We start from the raw sequence: 21,640 nt of genomic DNA, 5'->3' as shown, positions 1-21,640 counted from the left end.
CCAGAGTTAAACATAGGCTGTCTACCAGTGTGATTTCAGAGGTATACCTCCTAGGCTAAACTTAGCTGTTCAAAAATGTTTGAAATGATTTTACCAAAGGACAAAAATCTTTAAATGTACTAATAGAGATAAGGCTTAAAATCTAAATATTCATGATTGAGGGAATATATTAGATAAGACTTGTAATAAGGTGCACATGATATGCTGGATCTTGGTATTTTCCCCCAAGAGTAAGTTTTTATAGTTGAAGGGAGCAGTGGTGGATTCGAAAATAAAGCCAGGAGCACCACGGTCTCTCTTCAACTCTGCTGTGATAGATTTCTGACTAGCCTAGTGTGGAGGCTGGGTGGAGAATGTCAAAATGGAGCACTGTGTAAAATACGTCAGAGGAGCAGAAAGGAAGATGGGCACCAACATCCAAACATGAATAGGCACATAAAAATGTATCTTCTTCAATTATCTACTGGACTTTAATTATCACCTCTGAGTTTCTCCCAAATTTAGGTATCACTCATGATCTCTTATCAGTATACTAGGTCCACTGGATATATCTACCATCATCTCAAACTCAGTGGACTCTCAAGAACATTTTGGTCCTAACATTATCATGAGCATACAATATGTTTTCAGCTCTTCAGAAACTACGTTGATCCCAAGAGAAAAACATTCACCCTCTCATTTCAATTCAGAATTCATACAATTGTCTCTAAATGTATTATTTCAAGGTCTTATATTTGTTTCTTTGAAATTTTATATTCCATTCTTCTTCTCCATACTCATGTCCATCATGTATTCTGGTCTTTGTTATCATATGTCCAAATCAGTTGATGGTGTCTTACTGGCTCTTATTATCTTCAGTATCCTGAAGTCACATATCTTTAAACTTCTCACTTAGGCATACTTTCCTAAAAAATTCTTCTTACTGGGCCAGATCCCTGCTTAAGAATATGTGACAGTTTCACATTGTGTATTTTTTTAATAAATATTAGTTTTCATTTCTCTTAATATACAGATAACAGTCTAACTCTGTTTTGTGTAATGTACTAGGAATGAAACTACTTCACTTTATGTATATAAAACTTATTCTGTTCATTTGACCATACAAATTACCTCTTCTCATTATATTTATCTATTAAATTTTTCTAATACTTGAAAATCCAGATTATGTCTTTTTTTTTCCCCCATAAGATCTTATACCACTAAGATTTTCCTTATGATGTCTTATCCCATTTGTTGTCACTGCTCACACACTGTAAGCTCTTTTCCTAATAGCTTCAAATGGCAAAGTTGTCTTGAGGCCAAGGATGATATCCATATTATTTTTGTATAACTTACCACATATAGCCGATGATGATTATATATCAGCTGCTAATATTTATCATCTTACATATTGATTTTCATTGCATTTAGGGTTAAATTACTTGACTAGTTGTTAAGTATAAATTGTCAAGTAGCTTAATTATTTTTTGACTCCATTCAGGTGTTAAATCCCAATAGGCACTTATGTCTGGAAATTTAGTCAAGATTTATACTCTTCCTTCTACCCCTCTTCTCCCAAAATATTTCTCCCAAAATAGTTGATTGAATGAGGTGACCACTAAGTTCCATTCTATTCCTGGGATCTTATGATTCTGAAACTACAGGACTCATATGGGAAAGCAGCACTAAAGTCAAATCCTCTTGTATAAAGTTAAGATATAAAGTTGTATAAAGTTAAGGTTAGAGCAGGTTACTGAAAAAATTGCAAAATAAAAAAAAAAAAAATAATGTTAATTATATGTAAAGAATATATAATTTTTATTATATATCCATAAGAAATAATGATAAAATAATATGTTAGCAAAATTGCTAACAATGATTATAATGAGCTGGATTTGTGATGCAATGTGAGCATTGGCCTAGTTATCAAAAACAGAGGTAAAGTGTAATGATGGGATTTAAATATGATTCAGGAACACCTGGGTGGCTAAGTGAGTTAAGCATCTATCTTTGGCTCAGGTTGCAATCTCAGAGTCCTGAGATTGAGCCCCACATTGGGCTCCCTGCTCAGTGGGTAGTCTGCTCGAGTTTCTCTCTCTCCCTCTCCCTCTGCTCCTCCCCCACCATTCATGCTCTCTCTCTCTCTCAAATAAATATATAAAACATTAAAAAAGTGTGATTCCAAAATTATAAGTAAGGTATAATTACTATTATAACACATTTGTGTCCTTTCAAAATTACATGTGCTCTAATCAATACTACAGCTTTGGCAGTTAAAAAGAGCATATTCTCTAAGGTCAGGGATTTTAGGAAACCAATTCTTACCTGGCTCACTGCCTTCTGTAGCTACACGATTAAATTGGCTATTAGAAATTCCTGGACAATAGAATGCCAGGGAATAATATATCAGTATGTTCTTTTTCTTCATAATAGACAAAATTAGCATGTCTCCTTCCTCCCTTTTATACTGTTACCCCGGAGCATGTTTTACCTTTTTTTTCTTCCCAACTGCACACTTCCTGTTCACTTACCTTTCTCGTTTCCAACAAAGGAAACGATTTATGTAAAGTAATCTATATAAATCCTAAACCCGTGGGAGAAAGTTGAAATCTTTGAAGGAAATATCTATTATCCTATGTAAAATTGATTCAAACCCATTCTGCGTCAACAGGAGCAAACCACACCCTTGTGTATTCCTATCCTGTACATGACACCTAGCAGTGCTATTGGAATAGCTAACATGGGAAAGTCTTAGGATAGGTTTTAGAGACGAAGTCCAATACAGGAATTACTGTTTGGTACTTAACCCCTTCCCCTCATTGAATATAATAATCTACAAAGTACACTAACAGAAGACCATGTTACAGATAAAGTATTATTGATTCTTAATGCTTTCTGGAAATTTTTATATAAGATTCTTTGAATTACTTCCAAGGAAGAAGGAGCATGCACCAAATTCTGAGCTAGCAAGTTTCTAGGGCAAGCATCTGTTTCTGAGAGGAACAAATCTATGCATATGGATGTGAGATAACCTTCTTTTTTTTTTAAATTTTATTTATTTATTTGACAGAGATCACAAGCAGGCAGAGAGGCGGGCAGAGAGAGAGGGGGAAAGCAGGCTCTCTGCTGAGCAGAGAGCCCGATGCAGGGCTCAGCCCCAGGACCCTGAGATCATGACCCGAGCCGAAGGCAGAAGCTTAACCCACTGAGCCACCCAGGCACCCTGTGAGATGACCTTCTTTGTGGCTGGATTGATCTTCCCCCAGTGATAAGAGTTAGGGAGATCCTCTGTTAACTAGATTATAGGTTAGCAATGAGACATAGGTTCTGACAGATACATTCATGCTTTCATTACTTACATAGCTAATGAAAAGGCTATTAATGGATAAAATCATTATATTCTACTGCAAACGAATTCTTGGGACACAAAGAACAGCTGGATTTTTAAAAAAATCAAACTTGAAACTAAAGTATTTGAAATATGAATAAAAAACCATAAAACAATGTTAATAACCATACAATTTTTAGCTTTTTCTGGTATTGTCTCTCTCTCTCTCTTTTTAGATAGCATGCGTGAACATGAGTCAGGGAGGGGGAAAGAGAAGAGAGGGAGGAGAGAATCTTAAGGAGACTTCATGCTAAACATAGAGCCCCATGCAGAACTCAAACTCATGACCCTGAGATCATGACCTGAGTGGAAATCAAGCCTCCAAGAGTTGGAGGCTTAACCAACTGAACCACCCAGGTGCCTATTTACTTCTTTCAGGATGGCAGGTCTGCTCTGACTAAAGTATGGAAAATCTATTCTGAGAGTTACAGAAACAACAAGAATTAAACATTAGACAAAGATTTTGGTCTGTCTTCAGATTGTTATCATTCAGGTCTCTCAAGATTTTCAGCAAGAGTATATGTAGAATTCAATTTTAAAATTTCCCTCCAAACTCTCAAAGTCCTTGGAAAGTTATACATATTACTTTAAAATATGCTTAAATCAAATGTTTTGCTATGCAATTTAAAATAATAACAAAGCATTTAGAATTTGTAGAGTAGAGGACATGCTATTACATGAAAAAGACTACTTTTACTTTATAAATACATAAGAACACTAAAATGAGAATACTTTTTAAATTAAATTTTGTGTATTTGTTTGACAGAGAGGGAGAGATCATAAGTAGACAGAGAGGCGGGGTGGGGGAGCAGGCTCCCTGCTGAGCAGAGAGCCTGATGTGGGGTTTGATCCCTGGACCCTGAGACCATGACCCAAATAGAAGGCAGAGGCTTCACTGACTGAGCCACCCAGGTGCCCCAAATGAGAATAATTTTAAAAGACACATGTCTTGGGTTGCCTGGGTAGCTCAGTCAGTTAAGCATCTGCCTTCAGCTCTGGTCATGATCCTGGGGTCCTGGAATGGAGTCCCACATCAGGCTCTCTGGTCAGCACGGAGTCTGCCTTTCCCTTTCCCTCTGCCTAGCACCTGCTCTGCCTGCCCTCCCCCTGCTTGTATTCTCTCTCTCTGAAAAATAACGAAATAAAATCTTAAAAATAATAAAAGACACATGTTTTCTGAGTCAAGAGTTGTCATATGGACACTGATTACCAGAACTTATTGACTGAGATACTATAAATTGTGAGGTATTATCCTCAAATTCAAAGAGCCATAGGGGCTTCCAACATAAGGTTGTATTTGAAGAAGTTCTAAAATGAAGACAACTTATACAGAGTAGGTAGAAGTCGGTTGTCACAAATGCCTAGTGTGTTGTTTATGATCATTAGTAATGTCTGCTGATTTCCAAAGCATGTTAAGAGGCTTTGTGTAGAAACAGCCACATGGTGATGAACTGGAGTAGGTATTATTGCATTCTGATATTAAATTATGCTTTATAGTGTATCTGTAGGGTTGCATCAATCCAACAATATAACATTTGCTAAGCAAAAGTACTTTAATGTCTTTTCTAGGCAAGTAAATGGCAGAGCAAGTGTACATTATTCTCAACAGGGAAATTCAAGTATATTTTGCTGCTGCCGACGAAAAGATTAAATAAAGGAAATCCAATTTAAAATATCAGTGTTCCAGCAGTAACCTGTAGTGAAAACAGAATTCTGAAATAAGAAATTTGTCATTGTCTTCAGGTATAGGGACTTGCACGATTTAAGACAGTAAGAAAATCATATTCTCTTTCATTTTTTAAAAAAAGTTATCAGCAACTGCACTTTCATGCATGGACAATAGATGTGGAAAGATGTTTCTGCCTCTAAGACCAGGAATATCATTATTTGAGTGCTTCCCAGCATTTAATAGACATTAGCTAATTAAAATCTACCCAACATCCTTAAAGAGAATGTATTTTGTTAGAACTTTACAAAGGGCAAAAGAAGAATCAAAGAATGTTAACACATAACCTAGTGTTGCACAGCTAGGAAATTGCAGAGACCGAATGCCAACCTCTGTCCCTGAAACGTCAAGGTGAATCAGAGCCCTTATCTAGATGCTGCTGCACTCACTTGTGCCATAAACCTGTGTTCATCCAGTCTAGCTCTTTTTATGTAATAATTTTTACATAATAATTACATAAATAATTTTATATAATGAGTCTCTTCTATGAAATAATATAAAGTTGTAGTAGCCAAAATATGGTGGTCCTAATTTAGGAAATTCCGTTTAATAATTTACTATTATTATTTCACAAGCCTTGCAGTGACAATAAGCCAAAGTAGGGGCAGGGTAGAGAAAGAAATATGGCTTGTTCTCATTTTGCTACTTAAAGTAATTAGTAACACTGCAATATTTTCTTATATAAATATATATATGTATTCATATACACATATTTAAACTGAGGTTAATATCTACTTAATCTGCATTTAATAATTACTTGATAGTTGAAAAAGTTGCATACTAGAAAGAAGTATCTTCAATCTAATTATCTTTCAATTCCTAAAATAATCATTTTAAGTTCAGTTCTTCTCTTAAATACAAGTTAACATAGGAATGGTTTGGAAATGAACTTGCTCATCTTTAGCTATTCATTTTGCAAAATATTTAGCTGTCCTAGATATGTAAGGATATATTAAATTAGATGAATAATTTATTTCCTGGCCAACAAACACAACTCAATTTCCCAAAAACAAAACCAAATAAACAAAACAAAAACAAAACTTGCCAAAACAATCTCTATAATTAGACTACTAATTTGTTCCTTTAATACCTTAGTATCTCTTTCTCACTTGGTAGTGAATCAAATGTAATCAGCTGGTGGTAAGTGCTAATCAAAAGACAGTAGAGATGGAATTCAGATGAATGTTTTCTTACAATTTCCTTCATAGGCTATGTAACACTTATGTCTGGGTTATTAAGTATTCAACGTACCTAAACCTTGTGGAGGATGCCATAAATGTTTTTCTCACCAATTTCTTACACAAAGCTGGAAACTGAAGCTTAAGTCAGGAGGTTGATTTCTCCTACACGAGAAACAGTATGATTTTCTTCACACCCCTGCCAGAGGCAATTATGGCTGTATTTAATTCCTGAATATACTGTTCTTTGAACTCTCATTCACAACCTCAGAGGGGGAAAATAGTGTGCTTTGTGTCAAAATACAGTATCTATTTTCTCTTAAGACTTAATTTTTTTTAGGGCAGCTCTAAGTTCAAAGCAAAATTGAGGGGAAGGCCCAGAGATATCTCACATATTCCTCAACCCACAGATACTTAGCTCCTTCATTATCAACATCCCTCACTTGGTGGTGCATTCCTTACAACTGATGAACTTACACTGACACATCATAACCCAAAGACCACAGTTCACACTACATTTCACTCTTGATTTCCAACATTAAATATGTAGGTTTAGAGAAATATGTAACGACATATATTCATCATTATGGTGTCACACAAGGTGTTTTCACTGCCCTAAAAATCCTCTGTGCTCTATCTGTTCATCCATCTCCACCCACCAATCTCTGGCAACTGCTGATCTTTCTACTGTATCCATAGTTTTGCCTTCTCCACAGTGTTATATATCTGGAATTGTACAATACATGGTCTTTCAAATTGGCTTCTTTCACTCAATAATACACATTTAAGTTCCCTTCATATGTTTTCATGTCTGGCTGGCTTATTTATCTTTATCTCTGAATGATATCCATTATCTGAATGCACAACAGAAGATACACTCATTAGTTTACTAAAGGACATCTTGGTTGCTTCCAAGTATTGGCAATTATGAATTAAAACTCCTATAAACATCCGTGTGCAGGTATTTGTGTAGATAATAAGTTTTCAACTCTCTTTAGGTAAGCACCAAGGAATGCAGTTGTTGGATCATACGGTACGAGTATGCTTAATTTTGTAAAAACTGACAAAGTGTATTCCAAACTGTACTGTTTTGCATTTTTACCAACCCTGAATGTGAATTCTTGCTGCATCCTCACCAGTGTTTGGTATGGCCAGTGTTCCAGATTTTGGCTATTTTAATACGTAGGTAATGGTATCTCCTTGCTTTAATGTACATTTCCTGCAAATTACATGGTGCACCTTTCCATATGCGTACTTGCCATCTGTGTATCTTCTTTGGTGAAGAATCTATTAAAGGCTTTGGTCTGGGTATTAATAGGGTCCTTTGTTTTCTTGTTGTTGAGTTTAAGAGTTCTTTGTATGGTTTTGGTAACCATCTTTTATGACCTTTGTCTTTTGCAAATATTTTTTTTTCCAGTCTGTCACTTGTTTTATCACTCTCGTGATACCATCTTTTGAAGAGCAGAAGTTTTAAATTTAACAACGTCTGGCTTATCCATTATTTCTTTTATGGATTATTGTCCCTGGTGTTGTATCTAAAGAGTTATCACTGCACCCAAAGTCTTCTAGGTATTTTATCTTCTCAAAAATTTTAGGTTGGCATTGTGCATTTAAGTTCATGATCTATTTTGAGTTAATTTTTGTAAAGGGTGTAAAGTCTGTATCTAAATTCCTTTTTTGCATGTGGATGTCTAATTTTTCCAGCAGCATTTATTGAAAAGACTATCTTTGCTCCATTGTATTGCCTTTGCTCCTATAACAAAGATCAGTTGGGTATACATATTAGTCGATTTCTGGGCTCTCTACTCTGTTTTATTGGCTTATTTGTCTATTCTTTGGCCAATATCACCTTGTCTTGATTATGATAACTTTATATTAAATCATGAAGTCAGGTAGTATTAACCTTCCAATTTGTTCTCCTTCGATATGGGCTAGCTCTTCTGGTTTTTTGTCTTTCCATATAAACTTTGGAATCAGTTTGTTGGTATCCAAAAAATTACTTGCTGGGTATTTTGACTGGGATTGCATTGAATTTATAGATCAAATTTGGAAAAACTGACATCTTGATAATATCAAGTCTTCCTATCCATGAACATAGAATATTTCTACATTTATTTATTCTTAGATTTCTCTTATCAGAGTTTTGTACTTTCCCTCATATAGATCATGTACATATTTTGTTAATTTATATCTAAGTAGTTCACTTGAGAGGATGCTAATGTAAGTGATATTCTGTTTTTTAGTTCAAATTGCACTTGTTCATTACTGATGTATAGAAAAGCAAGTGACTTCCATATGTTAACTTTGTACCTTCCAACCTTGCTATAATTAATTATAAGTTCCAGAAGTTTTTCTGTCAATTCTTTTGGATTATTTACGTAGACAATCATGTCATCTGTAATTGAAGATAGTTTTATTTTTTTTCCTAATCTGTATACCTTTCTTTTGTTTTTCTTGTCTTATTGTATTAGTCAGAACTTCCAATATGATGTTAAAAGGGAGTGGCAGGAGACCACATCCTTATCCAGAACTTGATCTTAATGGGGAAAACTGAGTTTGTCACTATTATGTATGATGTTAGCTGCAGCTTTTTTGTAAATATTCTCTTTTTTAAAAGATTTATTTATGTATTTTAGAGGAGCAGGAGGTTCAGAAGAGCAAGAGAGAATCTCAAGCAGACTCCACACTGAGTGAGGAGCCCAATACGGGGTTCAATCTCATAACCCTGAGATCATGAGCTGAGCCAAAACCAAGAGCTGAATGCTTAACCAAATGCACCACCCAGATGCTTCTGTAAATATCTTTTATCAAGTTGAAGTAGTCCCCCTCTATCCCTAGCTGACTGAGAGTTTTTATCATGAATGGCTATTAGATTTTGTTAAATGTTTTTTTCTGGATTTGTTGCTATGGTCATGTGATTTTTCTTTTTTAGCCAGTTGATATGATGAATCATATTAGTTGATTTTTGAATGCTGAACTAGCCTTGCATACCTGGGATAAATCTTACATGGTATATAATTTTCTCATACATTATTAGATTTGCTCATATTTTATTTTAAATTTTTATATCTGTGGTCAAGAGAAATATAGATGTGTACTTTTCTTTTCTCATAATGGCTTGGTCTGGTTTTGGCATTAGGGTAATGTTGGGCTCAGAATAAATTAGGAAGCATTCCCTCCATTCTCTGAAAGAGATGACAGAGAATTGATACAATTTTATTCTTAAATGTTTGGTAGAATTTACTAATGAACCCATATGGCTTTGGTGCTCTCTAGTTTGGAAGGTTTTAATTATTTATTCCATTTCTACTCTGTTCCACTGGTCTATGTGTCTGTTTTTATGCCAGTACCATGCTGTCTTGGTGATCACAGCTTTGTAATAAAGCTTGAAATCAGGTAACGTGATGCCCCCGGCTTTATTTTTGTTTTTCAACATTTCCTTAGCGATTCGGGGTCTCTTCTGATTCCATACAAATTTTTGGATTATTTGCGCCAGCTCTTTGAAGAATACCAGTGGAATTTTGATCGGAATGGCATTAAAAGTATAGATTGCTCTATGCAGTATAGACATTTTAACAATGTTTATTCTTCCGATCCAAGAGCATAGAACGGTCTTCCATCTTTTTGTGTCTTCTTCAATTTCTTTCACGAGTGTTCTGAAGTTCCTCAAGTACAGATCCTTTACCTCTTTGGTTAGGTTTATTCCCAGGTATCTTATGGTTCTTGGTGCTATAGTAAATGGAATCGATTCTCTAATTTCCCTTTCTGTATTTTCATTGTTAGTGTATAAGAAAGCCACTGATTTCTGCACATTGACTTTGTATCCTGCCATTTCTTTAACAGATATAAATGGATTCGGATTATTTATTTCTATTCATATAAATTTTGACAAATTGTATCTCTCAAGGAATTTATGCATTTCACTTTTGATATTAGTAATTTGTGTCCCCTCTCTTCTTTTCTTACTTATTCTGGCTAAATGTTTATTCATATTATTGATCTTTGCCAAGAAATACCTTTTGGTTTCATTGGTTTTCTCTATTGATAACCTGTTTTCAATCTTATTGATTCTGTGCTGATTATTATTATTTCTTTTCTTCTCCTTACTTTGAGTTTAATTTGTTTTACTTTTACTATTTTCTTAAAGTATAAACGTGGATTATTGGTTTTATTTTTTTCTAATATAGACATTCAACGGTATCCATTTTCCTCTAAACATTGTTTTCACTGCATCCCACAATTTTTTTTCTTTTTGGGGGGTGGGGTGTAAGTGAATTTTTATTGGAAGAGTAAGTTGTCAACTTAAGCAGCAACAAATGAAGAATGAATAAGGAAAATTCCTGTTGTCACAGATACACAAGACCTCCATCGTATATGGTACGGGAGGCATTTCAGCTTGTGACCCCTAGCACAGAAATGCCAAATGCTTTTCTGTGAATGCTTTTCCATTCAATCTAATACTTCTGGCTTCCTAACCAAAAGGAATACTGTAAGAGCATGGGGAAGTTTCTTACTGAAAGGAAACTCCTGAAGAAGAGTATGGGAGAGAATGTAGAAATTAAGAATTATGTAGAATAACTTTTAAAGTAATGAGCTACATTTTCATATCTTTACCATAATACAAAACACAGACACTTTCCAAACTGGTTCAGATTACTTAAAAACTGGGTATGTTTTTAGTCCTTTACATAAGTGTTTGGAAGTTACTTATGTTTATATGGAATGAAGATATTAATACTTTTCTACAGCAGTAACCATACACTAGGAAGGCCAAGACAAGCACAAATCAAATAATGGAGTTTTTCCAAAGCTGCAGTATGAAAAGACTATGAACAGTTGATTCCATCCATGTGAATGGGCTTCTTTGCTGTAAGAAATCCAAATCGAAAAAGGAATGAAGATGAGTAAAAAGGTTTCTTGAAGAGAAGAAGGTTGATACCCTGTATGCATTTAGTTTTCTGCCCCTTTCCAAGCATCATTTTCTTCTCCTGCACTGTCTGAGGACCATAATGTTAGGTTGTCTCTAAGCAACTGTGTTGTGAAGGTGTTGTCTTTGTATGAGTCTTCGTTCAGCAGATCAAGTTGTGCAATGGGCTCATCAAAAGCTGTTTTAGCCAGTGCGCAGACAAGATATGGGTAATTAAGGATCTCATAGTAAAATACAGAGAAGTTAAAAGTACCAGTCCAAACAGATGGAGTGTGTGGGTTGCATCTCTTTCTTGCTTATATCAAAAGTCTCTTGGGGTGCCTGGGTGGCTCAGTGGGTTAAGCCGCTGCCTTCAGCTCAGGTCATGATCTCAGGGTCCTGGGATTGAGTCCCGCATCGGGCTCTCTGCTCAGCAGGGAGCCTGCCTCCTCCTCTCTCTCTCTGCCTGCCTCTCTGCCTGCTTGTAATCTCTCTGTGTCAAATAAATAAATAAAATCTTTAAAAAAAAAAAAGTCTCTTGGTGATCTCCTTGGGAATTATCTATAGTTTGTTTTGTACCATCACCACATGCAACTTCAGTGAGTTACTGGAAGTAATGTCCCAATCATTTTCAGATGTAAGAACTTACTCTCTGGATTAGTTGCATTGGTTATTGAATACTAATCCAACAATTACAGCACCATGGTGCAGATGGACCTTAGTTCAGACTCCACTTTCTACTGAAAATCCTTAATCAGCTGCAACTTCTTATTAGAGGTTTTCTGCTCCCTGCTCCAGATGACCCTCCAGATGGACCTGTCGTCCACTATCATGTTCTAGTAGGCCCCTACATCAGGTTTCTCTCCTCTTTGGACAACTCAGTGGCCCACTCCATCACAGCCTTCATGCACTTGGCCACATCATCCTGGTGCTCAGCCTGCTCAGTCAGATTTGCCTTTTGGATCAGCTCTGTCTTCCCTATGGGGACAGGGAGAGGAGAGCGAGAGTGAGCACCCACCTGGACTGGCTAGAGAGGTACGTTCCTGGTGCAAGTCCCACCACCTTGATCCACTTTTGGCCTCAGTCAAGGACCCTCCAGACTCCTGTATCTCACAATTTCTTTTTTTTTAAGTTGTGTTGTTTTCATTTAGTTCAAAATATTTTTAAACTTATCTTGAAATCTATTCTCTGGCCCATGTGTTATTTAATAAGTTGTTCTTTAATCTTTAGGAATCTGGGAATTTTCCAGTTATCTTTTGTTATTGATTCAAAGTTTAATTCCACAGTGGTCTGGGAGCAAACATTGTATGATTTTATTTGTTTGGATTCACTACTGTATATTTTATGGACCAAAATGTGCTCTGTCTTGGTGAGTGTTCCATATGAGCTTGAGAAGAATGAGCATTTTGCTGTTGCTGGATGAAGTGGTCTATAGATGTTCATTATATCCAGGTGGTGGGTACTATTGTTAAGCTCAACTATGTCCTTACTGATTTACTGCCCGCTAGATACGTCCATTTATGATAGAGGCATGTTGAAGTCTCTAACTATGATTGTGGATTCGTCTACTTTTTTAGTATCTATTTTAATGATTCTTGATCACAAATAAATGTTTGCACAATGATGTATAATTATTTTCCAGTTGATGCTTCTAACTCCAAATATATTTGTCATAGATTAATGTTCCAAGGTTTTATTTTATTTTAACATATTATTTTTATGTTAAAATTGAAGTTTTTAAAAATTAAAACTTTTTAATAATTTACCTCACATTTCACAAACAGAAAAAAATAAGGCCTTACTTATTTTTATTTTTCATAATTGCCATCTTTGATGTCACCAAATCCACTTATGAATGAGAACTACAAAGAAAATTTCATACCAAGACAATTCTTTGGTTCCTATCAGTCCACGTGACATGAATCTTTAGTTCTTGTCACTCATTTAAAGTTACCATCTTCTTTCCCACCTGTGTCTTGGATTAGCAGGTGGCTCCTCTTCTCATATAGTCCCTTGTATTTATTCTTATTTTATACATATATCATATATATATATACATATATATATGATACTTATTAAAATGTATTTATACTCAAATAAATTTAATATCTTTAATATGAAGAAAGCTTTTATACCATCAATAAATCCCTCAAAACCCACAAATACTGAATGTCTAAAGCAGTGTAGAGTTTTGCCAAGTTTTCTTTTTATCCCCGTTCCAAAGTTTTGATAGCCTCCCAATCTCTTACTTAAATTCCTTCTTGGTTTTACACTTTGTCAATGTAATACTTAACAGAATTTCTGCCAATGAATTTCCTACACAAAGAAATTGCCAAGCAAGTCTTTGGTTAAGGTCATTTCTTATGAGGTGTGGATAAAAGAGATGCTACTCTGTCCACTATAAAAGGAAGTGTACAAAAGAGAATATAATCATAGCACAGTGGTTTGCAATAGTGACAGCAAACCTTATATTCATGGCTAAGAAACAGCTAAGTTCATTTGAAGTTTAATATATGTGCTTGATTTCTTGTTCTTCATTAGAAGTATCAAAGTTAAATGTTTTCACTCTAATTCTGTGAAGTATAACTAGAGTTTAAAGAAAATGTTTAGAAAAAAGGAAAATTCTACTTAATGGTGAGATTTTGGCAACCAATTCCAAGTTCCATCATTTTTTAAAATTCAGTTTTCTATTTAAATTCTAGTTAGTTAGCATATATGGTAAAATTGATTTCAGGTATAGATTCAGTGATTCATCACTTGCATATAACACCCAGTGCTTATCTCAACAAGTGCCCTCCTTAATACCACCAATTTAGCCCATTCCCCACTGATCTCCCTCCATCAACCCTGTTTGTTCTCTATTGTTAAGAGTCTCTTATGGTTTGCTTGCCTCTCTTTCCATTTTGTTTTTCCTTCCCCTATGTTAATCTGTTTTGTTTTTTAAATCTCACATATGGGTGAAATCATATGGTATCTGCCTTTCTCTAATAAACTTATTTCACTTAACAAAATACACTCCAGCTCCATCCATGCAAGATTTCATTCTTTCTGATGGCTGAATAATATACCTTTGTATACTTACACCACATCTTCTTTACCCATTCATCAGTTGATAGATGTTTGGGATTTTTCTATAATTTGACTATTATTGATAGTGCTGCTATAAACATTGTGGTGCATGTGCCCTTCAGATCAGTATTTTTGTGTCTTTTGGGTAGTGCAATTGTTGGGTCATAGGGTAGTTCTATTTTTAACTTTTTAAAGAACCCCCATACTGTTTTCCAGAGTGGCTGCACCAGTTTACATTCCCATCAATGGTGTAAGAGCATTACCCTTTCTCTGTATCCTCACCAACATCTATTGTTTCCTGTGTTGTTAATTTTAGCCACAGTGACAGGTGTGAGGTGGTATCTCACCATGATTTTGACTTTCATTTCCCTGATGATAGTGATGTTGAGCATCTTTTAATATGTCTGTTAGCCATCTATATGTCTTCTTTGGAAAAATGTCTGTTCATGTCTTCCGTCCAAGTTCTATGATTTTTGACAAGTATTCAAACCGTGGGCTATTGCTCTAAATTTATAAGCTTAACCCATGGATATGCTTTCCTGTTATTAAAACAAAGTAACTTTAAATTGGGCATAAACTGATTGAATTATAACACTTTTACATAGTGAGATGGTAGATTATAGCAGTCCAGAGTATGGTCCTTTGAGCCAAATTATCTGGATTTGCTCATCTATAAAAGGAAAACAACCACAGTACTTTCCTCACAGGAGGTTTAGGGATTACATGGGTTCATATTGTTGAAGTGAGATGAGCAGTGTGTGGGAAGTATTGACTGTTTGGTAACTGTTGACTCTCCTTTTGAATGCTGCAAGTGGTATGAGTTAGGAATCAAGGAGGAAAGAGTCAATAATTCTAAACCTAGTGTTATGAAATATGTAGAGGATCAGATCTATTTCCAAACAGAAATGTTTCATTCTCCTAATAAGGACTGAGGTGATAATGAAGACAGGTTGTCAATTACTGCAAGAGAGATTATTTTGGATTATTCATGTGGGCCTGACATCATCAGTCACAAGGGTCCTCATAAGAGGTGGAAAGAGGGATCAGAGTCAGAGAAGGCAATGTGGTGATGGAAGAAGAGTCCAAGAGAGAAAAAACTGAAGATGCTACAATTGCCTTTGAAGATGAGGAGTAGTCATGAGCTATGGCCTGCAGGATCCCCTTTAGAAGCTAGAAAAATCAAGAAAGCATCTTCTCCCCTATAGCCTTTATGAGAAATAGCCCTGCTGACACCTTGGTTTTAGTCCTTCTGGCCTCTAGATCCATAAAATAATAAACTTAAGGTGTTGAATCCATTGAATTTCTGGTAATTTGTTACAGCTGCAGTACAAAACTGACACAATTGACCATCAAGAAAAGAAGCTTGGGGGACACCTGGGTGGCTCAGTGGCTTGAGCCACTGCCTTCACTCAGGTTGTGAACTCAGGGTTCTGGGGTAGAGCCCCGCATGGGGCTCTCTGCTCACTGGGGAGCCTGCTTCCCTCCACCCCCGCCCCACCTGCTTCTCTGCCTACTTGTGATCTCTGTCTGTCAAATAAATACAAATAAAATTTAAAAAAAGAAGAAGAAGAAGAAGAAACTTGGGGGCTCCTGGGTGGCTCCATCAGTTAAGAATCTGCCTTTGGCTCAGGTCATGATCCCAAGGTCTGGGGATCGAGCCCCACATTGGTTTTTTGCTCAGCAGGGAGTCTTCTTCTCCTTCTGCCTCTCCTCCCTTGCTTGTGCTCTCTGTCACTCTCTCTGAAAGAAAGAAAGAGAGAGAGAGAAAGAAAAAAAAGAAAAGCTTGGATGTACACTTTCTTACACACACACACAAACACACACGCATACACACAGACCAGGGCTATCACATCACTGATTAATGCTAGTTACCAATTCTTTGGTAGGAAATAGCTAAGATAGTACCCACTATATATTCTTTGCACATTGTTCTAAGTATGGTAGGATAAAAGGAAAAAATCTTTCATCTCTATCAACAAAGTGCTCTGTTTACTTTCACTAGGTCACTAGTTTGAAAAAAACAAACCTACAAATTATAACAATAACCTACATTGTGTGCACAGTTCCTGAGCAGTGAACCATGTTTCTAGTTTTCTAAGTATGCATTGGATTTTAAGGTCTGCAAAGCTAGAGTTCATACTTTATTCCTCTTTCTACTCCTAAAACCTAGCACAGATTATGGCACTGAATAAGGTCTCATTCAAAGTTTGTTGCACTCAATTGAACAAGGTAATAAAAGTGAACAGTATTTCTTCTATAACTTTTTGTTCCATCATTCTTAATATGATATATGTTTTCTTACATGTGTATGGTTAACCGGGTACATGCGAATGTATATGTGTGTCCACTCCTGTCATCAGAAGATATTTGTGGCTTTTTCTTCTGTAGAAGTAAAGGATTTCTTGCTTTACAACAATATTTCACATTTATTTGATGCCTGACCAGAAATATGAGTGAAGTCTCTGTTCATGATTTAAGGAAAAGAAAAACAAAATTGTTTTTAAAAGAAATTTGTTCATACAGCATCTAGAACAGTGTACTGATATTGATGTTAATTATAAATTAAATGGCATTGGATGATGATGATGATGACAATAAAATAAAATTATTCCTCTTAGTTATTTCTTACTTCTAGTGTTTGTGAACAAAAATGGAAACCTTAAATGGTACAGGTGAAAAAAAAAAAAAAAAACCTCATGAATTTAAAAAAAAAGATTGATTAAATGCATTAATATTCAGCTAATATATATTCTAATCCACACTAAAACCTTAAGCACAAATGTCTGGGTTATTAAAGATACATGGTGGTAAACTGTACACGATTATTGTCCAGTAATCTACCTGCCCAAATAGCTCAAAAGTGGAATGTAACAAATAAAATTAGCCTTCTCATCTGAGTACTAAATGTCTCATTGCTCTCCAGGGCAGCCAAGGAAACCTCAAGGTCTCCTACAGCTGGGCAAGAAGAGGAGGTAGAGTCAACTCAAAACATTTACAGTTTTCGTGCATCACTTCTTTCTGCTAAGAACTCTCTAACTACTGTCTCATTTTCTCCATTAAAATCCCTGTTATGGTCACTCTATTCTGTCTTCAGCAATAAGCAAGTAATTAATCAAATCCCAAGGAATAGTTAAAAGGAATCCCTTTATAAGCCTGTGTCTGTGGTGTAATTATAGATTGAGCCTTACGTACTCACATATGTGCAGGGACCATAACTGTCATCAGGAAGAAATGGGAACAGGTTTCTGAAAGTGTTCCAAGACACTCTGCCCTCCCAGACCTTTTCTCCATTGCCCTTCTTGAAATTCTGCTTTGTTCCTCCTTATATCCTTCTTTTCTATCCTTTTGAATATGGATCTAAAACGTTCTCTAGATGTCATAGTCTCTTCTGGGCCACAGTTTTCTGGAACAAAAATTCTAAGGAAAGAATTGGGGCTGCTGTTGCTATTTTTTGTTTGCATTTAAACCAGTTTTATAATAAGGTATTATCCAAATAGCTTGAATACAAATCTATAAGCCACTAAAAATAGTAGAAAAATGAGAATAAAGCTTGTTTTCAAAAAGACCAAAATAAAGCACAGCACAAAGAGAGGATAAAGTGGTAGCCAAACATAAAATAAAAATTCTATTTTGGCATCCTAATCTGAATGGACAATTTTTTAAACTAACACATATGTGGGGGAGCTGGGGAGGAAGTGGGGAACAAACAATAGTTCATTCAATATAAATGCTGAAATGTGGGTACAGTTGAAGAAAGTTACCCAGAGACCTGCATTCAGAAGCCGTAAAGATGACCTGACCAGTGCAGCAGAGAGCAGGCACATGGCCTCACATTGGATCAGCCCCACCCCTACCCTTTGCTCTTACAGGTCTGAGCCCGGGGCTGGAGGGTTGGGGGCAGTTTTTAGTCATTTCTCATTTCTTCGTGAACTAACCTAATTTGGAGCACAGTGCAAATGAGATTATTTTACCACATTTTTTTATGTACAAAAGCCAATACACATTTGATACAGTGCTCCCCAGAGAGCTAAAATTCAAAAACATTCACAACTATTTCATGTTAAAATGACTACCGGGCGCCTGAGTGGCTCAGTGGGTTTAGCCACTGCCTTCGGTTCAGGTCATGATCTCAGGGTCCTGGGATCGAGTCCCGCATCAGGCTCTCTGCTCAGCAGGGAGCCTGCTTCCTCCTCTCTCTCTCTCTGCCTGCCTCTTTGCCTACTTGTGCTCTCTCTCTGTCAAATAAATAAATAAAATCTTTTTAAAAAAAAAAAAAAAATATATATATATATATATATATATATATATAATGACCACCAAACATATCTAGAGGAAAAGACATTCTTAAAAATTTGATTAAGAAAACATACCAACTAAGAGAACGGTACTTCTCAACGCAGTTATATATGCACGCATGTACAATATATAATTTACATATCTTCAATACTTTTTAAGGTTACATAAGAGATAAAATGCTAAGCATAGTCTCAGCCTGCCTCTCTCTCCATTCCTCTCCACAAGCATGTGTTCCAGTATCATTGGGAACATCTTGCTCTCTGAAGATGAATCTAAATTTGAAATTAGCCATTTTTTGGAAAGCATGGCCCCTACATACCACCTAACTGCTGCTTTTGGTGCTCCGTGATGTATCAGTGATTCATTCTCTAGCATGACTTTCAAAAAACTGTTAAGAGGGCAAAGTAACTTCTAGCATAAATCAGGTCGGTCACCTAATTTTCCCTGAGACTCAGTGGACCCCAATGACAGGGCTCCTGCACAAAATGCCTTCCCAGAGTTGCCTATGTGTCTCCATGTCCTCACAGAGTCATGTAACACAATCTCTGGAGATACCAAAGGACCACTGGGACTGAGCTGGCCTCCCAGAAGTGGAAATGAAGCTCCATGGCCTCGCTGGGCTGAGAGAGCTTCCCATTCCATGCCTCATGGTCTAAGTTTGGATGGTTGCTAAGAAAGCTCCTTGGGGCACCTGGGTGGCTCAGTGGGTTAGGCCTCTGCCTTCAGCTCAGGTCCTGATCTCAGGGTCCTGGGATAGAGCCACACATCGGTTTCTTTGCACAGCAGGGAGCCTGCTTCCCCCTCCCCTCTCTGCTTACTTCTCTGCCTACTTGTGATCTCTCTCTGTCAAATAAATAAATAAAATCTTAAAGAAAAATAAAAAAGAGGGGCACCTGGTTGACTCAGTGGGTTAAAGCCTCTGCCTTCAGCTCGGGTCATGATCCCAGGGTCCTGGGATCAAGCCCCGCATCAGGCTCTGCTCAGCAGGGAGTCTGCTTCCTCCTCTCTCTCTGCCTGCCTCTCTCCCTACCTGTGATTTCTATCTGTCAAATAAATAAATAAATCTTTAAAAAAAAAAAAAAAGAAGGAAAGAAAGAAAGAAAGAAAGCTACTCTGGTGCTGTAAAGCAGGCACAGCAGTGAGAAAGTAGTTAAGGGAGACATTTCCAAAATGCATTGCTCACTTTCCTTTGTAGCTCTTTGTTTTTTTTTTTTTAATATTTTTACTCTGTTTATCAGGAAAAAATATTCTATGGATAGGGCATCATGGAATTTCCTCTAATATTCAGGTATCTCTTGAAAGCCTGCCTAATGGCCAGATAAAAAAAGATGTATGAAACTCACTGGTGTATGCCAGCAGAATCAACTAAAGAGTAAACATCTTCTCTCTGATGTTTTTCTCCAGGACAGCTGCAAAAGTCATACAGAATCGATGATCGATGCTTCACCGATCAGGTGAAGTTGGGGCAGTAAGAGCAGGTGATCACTGGTAAGTGTCTTCATGGCCTTGAGTGGAATCACTGCTCTTCCCAGGACCAGTTGGAGAATGAATTCCCACTTCACTTATGGGGGAAAGGTCAGTGCCAGAGTCTAAGGGGTCGCCAGACACATATGGTCAGAGCAAGTGGTGAGTGTCTTCATGAACTGAATTGGTAGTTTTGCAGAATGGTAGAAACTGAACGCCTAGGAAGAGGCCATGCCAAGGAGAATGCATGGCTCAGAGAAGGGATCTTTTAGAGGTTCTTGACCTGAAGAAATGTGTGGAAGCTCAGAATTCAGCTCCAGAAGAGGTCATAATGACACAGTTTCCCAATCTCAGCTGTGGATCTGGATGTACTAGTTCCAAACTTCTGGAAAGATAGGAATGGACAGAACTAGAGTGAAAAGGAATGAAGGATCCTGTCAGATGCAAAGGTGTTGCAGCTAAATGAGTAATCGCTGGCAGAAAATTCTGACTTTTCTGCGTTTGACAAATTGGCAAGAAGCTTTCTAGAGACTCCTCATAGAAAAATTTAAGAACCTCAGGGACAATGCCAGGGACTATGCAGGTACTGAAAATGAGGGAAGGGGGCCAAGGTAAGTGGTGGCGCCTAAGATGAGTTGGAGAGCTCATGCCTGTCTAGAAATGGCAGCCTCTTTTCTGATCCAACAGATTTTTGTCCACAATTGGCAGATTTTCTTTCTCTCAGGAGAAGAAGAAACATGACTCTGGATGTGAAAGCTCCTGTTCTGTGTGTTTGTTTGTTTGTTTGTTTTAATTGTTTATTTATGTGGTTTAAAAAAATACACAAATACAATTATTTCTGCAACATTGTGCAGGAGAAATAAATCACCTCCCTAAAATGAGCATTGAACAAGGGTTACTGTAATGCTGTCTCATTGCTGTTTAGAGAGGGTATTATTTTTGCCCAGGAGAGTGAGTGGAGTCTGGATCAGTGGGCCCTAGGTAGGACATTACCAGAACATCAACCATGCCCTCAGCAATTTCAATTCTGGAGCTGTTTTTATTGTCTGGTGCCCTCTGCTGAGACCCAGCAGTGTATTCATCAGTTCTCTTTACATCCCTATTTCTTTTTGGGTAACGGCTTAACCTACACTGTGTGCAAATAGTTTTGGTGGGAGAATAAATCAAACCACCTTGGCCTCTTCTGATGAAAGGCCAAAAGCTTCTTCCACCAGATCTTATCACTCACCCTCTCATTGCCCTGGAATAGGTAAAGGGTGAACATCTTACCTCAAACTAGCCAGTTCAACTTTCTGTCCTGAGATTTTGCAACTTAGTAATATAAGGATAATAAACAAACAAAACCAATAAATAAATAAATGTTGAGCCCTAATGAATCTATTAAGTGATCTCTTCTGTGAAGACCTTTGGTATCTATCTGGCTTCTGCCTTTCTCACAGTTCTTCAGCCTTCTCTTCCAGCCATACTCAAAAAAAAAAAAAAAAAAGGAGAGAAAGAACAATCTGTTTGTTCCAGGCCCCCAGTTCCAGCCAAAGTATTTCAGTTGCTTGCAACCAGAGAGTCATAACCACTGTACTCCCAGTGGAGAAAAGGATGACATTCCACTCAGAATTCTATTCACCCTTTGGTAGGTC

General features: G+C 36.8%; 1 pseudogene; it reads right to left on the bottom strand.

Moving 5' to 3' along the window:
* Positions 1-11,221: 11,221 nt before the first annotated feature.
* The window catches only part of LOC122917219, a 65,261-nt pseudogene continuing 54,842 nt past the window's right edge, over positions 11,222-21,640 (bottom strand).

Source organism: Neovison vison, chromosome 1 (assembly GCF_020171115.1).
Source record: "Neovison vison isolate M4711 chromosome 1, ASM_NN_V1, whole genome shotgun sequence".
Taxonomy (NCBI): Eukaryota; Metazoa; Chordata; class Mammalia; order Carnivora; family Mustelidae; genus Neogale; species Neogale vison.
The sequence above is the reverse complement of the archived record's forward strand: the minus strand, read 5'-3'. Positions and strand labels throughout refer to the sequence as shown.